Raw genomic sequence first — 8,669 nt, 5'->3', positions numbered from 1 at the left:
GCTCTTAAAAAGACATGACAGATTTACAAGTTACTGTACAATGGATACTTTGTACTTTTCACAGGTCATAAATTGAACAGTTGTGCTATGTGACTCCTATTCTCCCTCCAGCTATCAGAAGTCATTTCACATTTTCAGCTGATGACAAATGTTTGATAGTTCCAGTGCATTAAAAAAGTCTGATCCCCATTTCATGTCCTGTTCATGACTGTGCATTTTGGGATTAGTGAATGTCAAAAATGTTATGTGTAACCTGGGTAAAAATACTATGTATTATAGTTAAACATCCTTAAAAAGTGCATTTGCTTTTGAGCAATAGTTACTATAAATAAATTGATGTCATAAGATGAATATGGTTAAAAGCTTTACGGCGATTTATTTCATGTTATTTCGAAGGTTAAAGGAAGTGTTGTGTGCAAAATATCATTATTGGTCATCCATTGGTAAAGGTAGTGACACCCAGGGAAAGGAGAGAAGAAGAAAACACGTTGGTGTGTAAATTGGTGAAGAAGAAAAAATGCAGACATGAAATATGCTGAGTATGTGGACTGTATCTTAGGATGTCAACTCGAGGATGTGCTGTAAGATATTTGTCCGTTTGGAGTACATGGCTGGATATTCTTTTGCACAAAGTTGTCTTGCAGTTGTGTAATGTCATCTTGTCTAGTCTCGTAGCATATCTAGCTAACGTGTTACCATTCGTTAGCTAAATGAATGTTGGTATTGGTAGTATAGCTAACTCGGCTTACTTCTGTAATCCCCAGTTCTTTTATTGGACAGATCTGAATAAGGAAGGAGTCCGTCTTTCTTGATTGTTACAAAGCACAACGCGGGTGGCTCCTTTTCCCAGACATCCACAGGCAGGCTGCTGGAAAAAAAGAGCCCCGGAAGCACAGAGCCTAATACATGTATAAGTTTTGGGCTAACCCCTTACACAAAAAGATTACAAAACATCACGAGATGGAGTCAGTCCGATGTCTCCATCTCTTATCTTATGCTCCACATGCTTCGAGCACTAGTCATAACAAAATGAAGAATTTCAATGTGTGTGTGTTGTCACGTGGTGCGTAACTACAACATTCAGTCAGACATAATATTCTAACACAAGATTTAACACAAGAAAACAATTGGTGTCATAGTAACTGTAGCTCACATTTCAGAATCAACACTGTCTTCTAACCTTGAAGCAAAGACTAGAGCAGACTCTGAATCTTACTAAACTGCATTACTAATACATTTGATTCAACACATTAATGTCTAATAATTATCTGACTGATTTATTAATATCTAACACTTCCAAGACTGTATTAATCTTTTCCGACCTGGGATTCATGGACATTATCAGAGACAGTGCTACGTGAGTGACCAGTTGGATGGTACAACAGAGCCCGCTACCCCGGACCTTCCTGCTACTGCTTGCACCTGGACCTTAGGACTTGTTATTACTCCGCCATCAGAGGGCTACTGGGACCCTTTTGCCATTTCTTTGGACACACAGAGGAGGTAACGCTTCAGTCTGTGGACTACGAACTACTAAATAAGGTACCATTTTTGTTAGTCTCTTATGAGTGAAACGGCTGCTTAGTCTTTGGCCTCAGCGCACCCGAGCGCCCATCAGGCAACGGGGGTTAAATCTCAGTGTGGTGGGGGAGGGAGGGTGTTGGGGGGCCCCGCCATATTTGTGTGCTTATTTTGAAATATTGAAACGTGTCTAACAGAGAAAAAGAGTCAAAGATATATTTAAAAAGGGGATTGTTATTGTTTGTAGTTTACCCTGTAGTTTTTCTGTTGAGTAAATGAAGAAACGCTATATGTGTTTGGTTATTGCATACAGTACTCTAGGACCTAGGGACATATAATGTAGAGAGGTTTATTAGAGATTTAAGATTCATCAGTTATAGTTACTGTCAGTTAATTGAACCCAGGGCCTTTACCTTTTATAGGTGGGTTACATATGTTTGGTGAACAAAAAAATAAACCTAATGATGAGGTTTAAAAGTTTACAAAGCTGAATACAAAGAATAAAAAAACAAAACTATCTTCTAAGGACATGTAGCCTAACATTCTGCTTTCCTCCAAGGATGTTATCTGCACTGTCACAGGGTGAGGTCTGTTTTCCAGTCTTTAGACCAATTTGTACTCAGCAAAAGTCCAATCGGCCATTCTGAGCTTATTTCCTCTCTGAAACAGAAATTTAAGCCAGTGAGTTGACAAAGTGTAAGACATCTAATGACCACAACAAATAAACAGTTTTTAATTTGATTTATTTATTTATTACTGCAAGCAAATACTGTAATAGCATAAGAACTAAACACAGGAATCAGTTAAAATATAACAACAAAATCACGTCCTTACTTGTTATCGGCCTGCCCAGGTCCGGAGGACGGCCTCCTGTTAGCACGGGCCAGGGAAATGTGCACATTTCTCTCCAGGTCTCTCACCGGGTGTTTGATTTTAGACTCCACAAAGCCAGCTCTGATGGAATGAAGAAAACATCGTTGCCAGAGGAAACACTACAGTAACTGGAAGTATTCATTTGTGATTCCAGTTTTACTTAAACTTGGCTTCTATTTTACTTTGTCCTGTGTACTCACCACTGAAGATGCTGCTCCTCTGTAGGAGAAGTTGCCCACAGCAGAACATAGTGCCTTGAACAATGACAACTTTTAGTGTTTGTACATAGGCAGGGATCTTACTACATGAATTATTATTCCTTATCAACAAAGAGCTGTGGATTAATACATACTGGTAAAGAGACTTTTCAAATATGCTCATTCCTTTGATGAACACCATGCTATGGCACATGTCACTCCTGGTTTACCACTTGCATTAACTCCATTCACTGAAGAAGTCATTGTTTTTAAGTATGATTACTATTTTTACTGTAAAAACAACCTGGGAAGGAGATCTCAGTAGTGGCATAACATCCAAGGAACTGGGTCACAGAAAGTAAAAATAAAAAATGGCTGTGTTTTTTCACTTCTACCTTCCAGGAGGTGTCACACCTGTGCTGCAGCTCCGAGTCATCCTCAAATACCCCGTATGACTTCAGACTTTCAGTCAGTTTTCTAGTCTGCCTCTTTGGGGAAATCTTCCCGGCTAGGACCAGTGAGCCTGTATCACTGTGGTCCATCAGCGGGAGCTTTGTTTTTCAGTGTACTGCAAACAGGTATACAAGTTAGTGCACTCTTCATACAATAGTGATATTATGTATTGTGGTGTGTATGTTTTGTTACACATAAAGTATACAGAAACTGTGGTGAGAATGAAAGTATGTAAAGGGCACCTTAACCTTCCTCTTATGTTAGCTTTCTGTTACTATCTCTTATGTCAACGGGTCAGTTTTGACCTGTCTTAAATCAGCCATAAAATACTTTCAAAACAATTATTTATTATCCAGTTTGTTTCTTACCTCTTGGTTACCATTTTAGGTTTCCTTCTGCATGAAAAGATTGGTTTAAATATTTATGGTGGGGCCCCCCTTGGACCTTTCTTTTGACAGCATACCTCTCGTTTTCAATCAAAAAAATGGTAAAATGGACCTAAAGAGAATTGTATAAATAAATAAAAAGTTGTTATGCCACCTGACTATTACTGAGGGGTATTAGAACACATCTCTTAAATATTTTAATTTTAATTTTAATATTATTAACTATAGTAACATCTATGGTGTTATGGGTCAATTTTGACCCATATATATATTTACTTCAAGAAACTATATTTCAAAAATAGAACTTTAAAACAAATACAAAATGAAAAGCAGAACAAGTAATAATACAAAATGTAGTGGTGGTGTCTGTAAAAGCACATTTAGAAGAAAGTGGAGCCTTGTCCTTCACCTACAAATTTTCAGTTTTATGTTTTTTTATTGTGCCCACCTTGGTAAGTTTCCTCCTGAGAAGTTCATGCCCAAGGTAAGAGCTGGTAAAAAAAATTGTCACACGTGATATTGTGACCCCACAGTCCAGTAGTCATATCGAGGACTACACGTTTTCATTTGTTTTTCTCAGGGATGCCTGTGTAAATCTGTAGATTCTATGCATAGCTGGTTTTTGCATCACAGGCTGCCCAGATTTTATGACGTATTTGCCTGGCTTACTGGGCATGTATTGCTGGAAGGGGCATTTTCCACAGAAAGGGACAAAACGTTCATCTACTGTCACCTTTGGCCCAGGGTTGAACATCAGTTGAAGGAGCTGCACCCATCTCTCCCAGATATCACTGATGGGAGCAAGCTTGTCAGATTTTGCTCTAATATCGTTGTTGTCAAATCTGAGAACTCTTTAACATTCAAAAGGTCTGAAGTGACATTGTTGCCCATGCTGAAAACTGGAGATGTATACTCTGCAAGTCACCAACTCTAAACTGAATTGGTCTTATGCAGGCCTTACATGTGAAAGCCACCCTAACACAAAGGTCATCATTTTCACCAGAGAATTTTATAATTTAGTGACATTGATTTTTGTTTGTTTGTTTTATTTTGTTCAAATAGAGGTTCCTGACAAAGTCAAGAAGCCTTGATGCAGTAAATAAATTTATGTGGTACTTTTATGCATTTAAAACCTACAAACGGGTCAGTGCCGACCCTAACACAAGAGGTTTTAAACCTAAGAGGACTAGCAGTGGTGGAAGATGTACTCAGATTGTCTACTTCAGTTAAAGTAGCAATACCACATGTAAAAATACTGTTACAAATAAAAACCCTGCATTTAAAATGTTACCTAAGTCAAAGTACAAAACACTAGTAAAGCAAAGTAAGAATTTCATTGTACAGGGAAACATGTTTCCTTACTATGCACATGACAATAAACACTTCGAGTCCTGAGTCTTGAAGAATGAGGTACTAAAAGTAAAAGTATTCATCATGTATACTGGCATATTTCACATTAATGTATATCATCCTACTGGATTATTATTCTTCATGCATTACAGCATTTAATGTTGCAGTTGGTAAAGGTGAAGCCCATTTTAACTACCATTTATACTTTATAATTTGATGGGTAGCTTGTGAATTTCCCACTAGGGATCAATCTTATGATTATACTGTATACAGTTAATTTGGTTCTGAAAATAATTATATAGCCTAACTAGTGTTATCAGATCAGTGTGGTGGAGTGAAAAGTATAAATGTAGTGAAGTTGAAGTAGTAAAGTAAAGTAAAATAGGCTACTTCAAAATTATATTTGAGTAGATGTACTTAGTTACTTTCCAATACTTGTGACTGGAGCCTCTTAAGAAATGTGAATTAAACTGTTTCAGCTTCATACAAAACACAAGCAGTTTCAGCTCATCGCGAAAATCCTGTTTTACTTCACTTAAATCTTTAATTTAAAACTATACAAAAGTAGTTACACTGACATCGCTGCGATAGTTAAGCACTTCTTTATGTCAAATGAGAAATATCTTGATTTCACACAGAAATATCGTGCTGTCGATCAGAAGTTGGTTGATTTCACTCCGAAATAAAAGTTAGTCAAAGAATTTAGAGAAATAAAGGAAAGTCACAAGCAATGCTTGTGTTCAAATTGTAAACAATGTTTAGAACAACTTGTTTGTTATTTTAAAACCATAACTTTACCTAGTGAACTATTTTTACCCAGATATAAACTGTTTCAATAATTCTACATGCACTTTTTGTCAGATGTATAATATTAGTCCATCTGATTCGGGGCCACTATAAAACATTTGGGAGTTGGGCCTATATATGATCACCTTTTTGTCACACAAGAAATGAACTACACCTATAGTTTAGCAATGTGTTGATTTCAAAGGTGGATTAAATTTTCTAACACAAAACCAAAGTACATTCAGGCCTATACAGGTGGTTTAGTCTAAACTCGTGCAAGAAGTTTAAAGCTAGAAATGATTTCTATAGATCTGTGATTCATTTATTCATTTCTGAGCTTGTATCTCACACCATAGGATCTTATTAGTGAATACAAATAAGTATGAACTCACAATATATGTCATTAACCTACAAGTAAAAATGTGGGACCTGTCTCGGTTAGTTTTACAGTCTGGTATATGGTTATTGATTAACTAACAAACTGAAGAGGTCATTTCATACTAACCCTGTATTAACTAAGGCATCACCACATGTCCAAAGAAGATGTGTGGTTAAGACTGTCAGTAACATAGCTGGTGAGTCAATTTTTCAGTCAACAGAACCTATATAAATAAATCACAAAAAGAAAATATGCAAAACCATAGATATAAGTGTAATAGCCAAGCAATTTGACTCATATTTTTAAGTAAATCTGAAATTTGACTTGTAATCTCAGGAAAGCCCCTTTTTTTAGGATAACGGAGCAGTTTTGAAAGAACTAAGAACTAATAGAAAGTATAAAAGTATAAAAGACTTTCAAACGGTTTTACTTTAGGCTCTGTGGGAAGGCAGGTCAGCTAAACCTTTTCTCATTTTGACAGAACATTCAAATTAAATGCTGTGGCTCCATTTAAAATGATGAGATATTCATTTGAACTACACCTATACAAAAATAGTTGTGGATGTACACCAATCAGCCATAACATTATGACCACTGGCAGATTAGGTGAATAACACAGACTATCTGTTATAGTGGCACCTGTCGTGCGTGGGGTATATTAGGCAGCAAGTGAACATTCAGTCGTCAAAGTTGACATGTTGGAAGCAGGAAAAATGAGCAAGTGTAAGGATCTGAGTTACTGAAGTGAGAAAAAATATCCTTCCCACATTTAAGTATGAAAATAGTGACAAATATGGTCTGTGAGGGAAAAATCTGCCTTGTCTCCCCTGAATGGGGATATGTAATAATATTCATAGTAAGACCCCCTACTGGGGGCACTGGAAAACTGTTCCTTAGCAACAAGATACATGCTCTTAGAAACTACATTTTGACTGGATTAGGATGCAAATAACAGAAAACCTTTAGCTAGGCCAAATATGTTCCCTCCGGCTGAGTATCTGGGTGTCTCGTCTGGCACAGGTCCCTCCACCTAACAATACATACTGCATAACAACAAAACTCAGTAAAGATAGTACAAGCAGCTTGTAGTATTCTAAACCAAGTCTCAGCCCTTTTCACTTTGGTTCAAAATGTTACGTGAAAGTTTACATACAATAAAGGCTAAAAATCAAGTCACACATAAATTCCCCGCTCGCCCCACACTTTGGAGCGGTCTTGTATTCCTTCCTTCAAGCTCAGGTCCTCTGAACTGAACTTTTAGATTATTTTCCTAACAAGTCGACCCCTCTGAAGTGTCAAAGTAAAGGAACATCAGTGGGATTAAAACATTTAAAAACATAAATCATCACACTACTCACTAGTGTTAAAAGTAATCACATACTATAACATAACTGCCCAGAGTGCTCTATATATTATATATAATCCCCCCCCCCGAGCCACTCTCCCAGTTTGGGGGTCACAGCCCCCAATGTTCCTATTACCACGGGGACCACTTGTGCCTTCACCTTCCACATCTTTTCTAGCTCTTCTTTCAGCCCTTGGTATTTCTCAAGCTTCTCGTGTTCCTTCTTCCTGATGTTGCTATCGCTTGGGATTGCTACATCTATCACTACGGCCTTCTTCTTCTGTTTGTCCACCACTACTATGTCCGGTTGGTTGGCCAGTTTCTCAGTTTGTATCTGGAAGTCCCTCAGATACATTGGCTCTCAATGTGCAAACAGTAAACCAGCATAAGGCTGTGTAATATAACAAAACAGCAATATTAACAAGCAACAAACAGTGCAAACAATGCAGAAAAAGCAGTATAAACAGACAGTAAACAATGGAGATAACAAAGGAATGTTCATTGAAATGAGATAAATAGGATAAAACAAAGTACAGAGACCTTTATGACTCTGTATAATTTTTACAATGTATATATACAGGTATTGCACTGAGGGTTATTGTCCAATCATACCATTGTGAGTTAAGTGTTCATCAGAGTGACAGCCTGGGGTAAGAAACTGTCCCTGTGCCTGCAGTGATGGAGGTGCAGAGAACAGACTCGATGATTCCTCTGTAGAACTGTATCAGCAGCTCCTGGGGCAGGTCGAACTTCCTGAGCTGGCGTAGGAAGTACATCCTCTGCTGTGCCTTCTTTGTGATAGTCCTGATGTTGGACGTCCACTTCAGGTCCTGGGAGATAGTGGAGCCCAGGAACTTGAAGGACTTTACTGCTGATACAGTGCTGCCAAGTATGGTGAGGGGTAAGGTGGGAGGGCTCTTCCTTAAGTCCACTGTCATCTCCACTGTTTTGAGCGTGTTCAGCTCCAAGTTGTTGGGGCTACACCACAGGACCATATGTGTGTGTGTGTGTGTGTGTGTGTGTGTATACTGTATATATAAATTTAAAAAAAGGACTTTAGTGATGGGCTTTGTCATACTCCTTTGATAGAACATATGCCCCCTCAAAGAGTTGTTTGATAGCATTTTACTGAGAGAAGACGTTTTCGGTTTGTTTGTGTGGTTGTGTGGATGTGCATGATTCTGGAGAATGTTTTGGCTCATTCTGATGCTATTTTTTAGCATCATTAGGCTTGTTCAAGGTTCAGATGGTTGATTGCTCGTATTAGTCCTAGAACACATTTATTCCTTTAGGTAGCAACACAGAAGATATCTGAATGAATATAATGCTGCATCCACATCCACAGCCCTTGCTGAATTATCTTACCTTTTCATAAATGG

The 8,669-nt window shown here is 37.9% G+C and overlaps 1 long non-coding RNA gene across 1 annotated transcript; it reads left to right on the top strand.

Moving 5' to 3' along the window:
• The first annotated feature begins 443 nt into the window (after window positions 1–443).
• On the top strand, window positions 444–3,040 carry LOC109955593 (uncharacterized). The gene is made up of 3 exons (XR_002274287.1): window positions 444–581; window positions 1,346–1,503; window positions 2,994–3,040. It is a non-coding gene; the product is annotated as an uncharacterized LOC109955593 (long non-coding RNA).
• The last annotated feature ends 5,629 nt before the right edge of the window (window positions 3,041–8,669 follow it).

The sequence above is a fragment of the Monopterus albus genome, unplaced genomic scaffold (genome assembly GCF_001952655.1).
Source record: "Monopterus albus unplaced genomic scaffold, M_albus_1.0 scaffold16.1, whole genome shotgun sequence".
NCBI lineage: Eukaryota > Metazoa > Chordata > Actinopteri > Synbranchiformes > Synbranchidae > Monopterus > Monopterus albus.
This window is presented reverse-complemented; position numbering and strand designations above follow the sequence as displayed.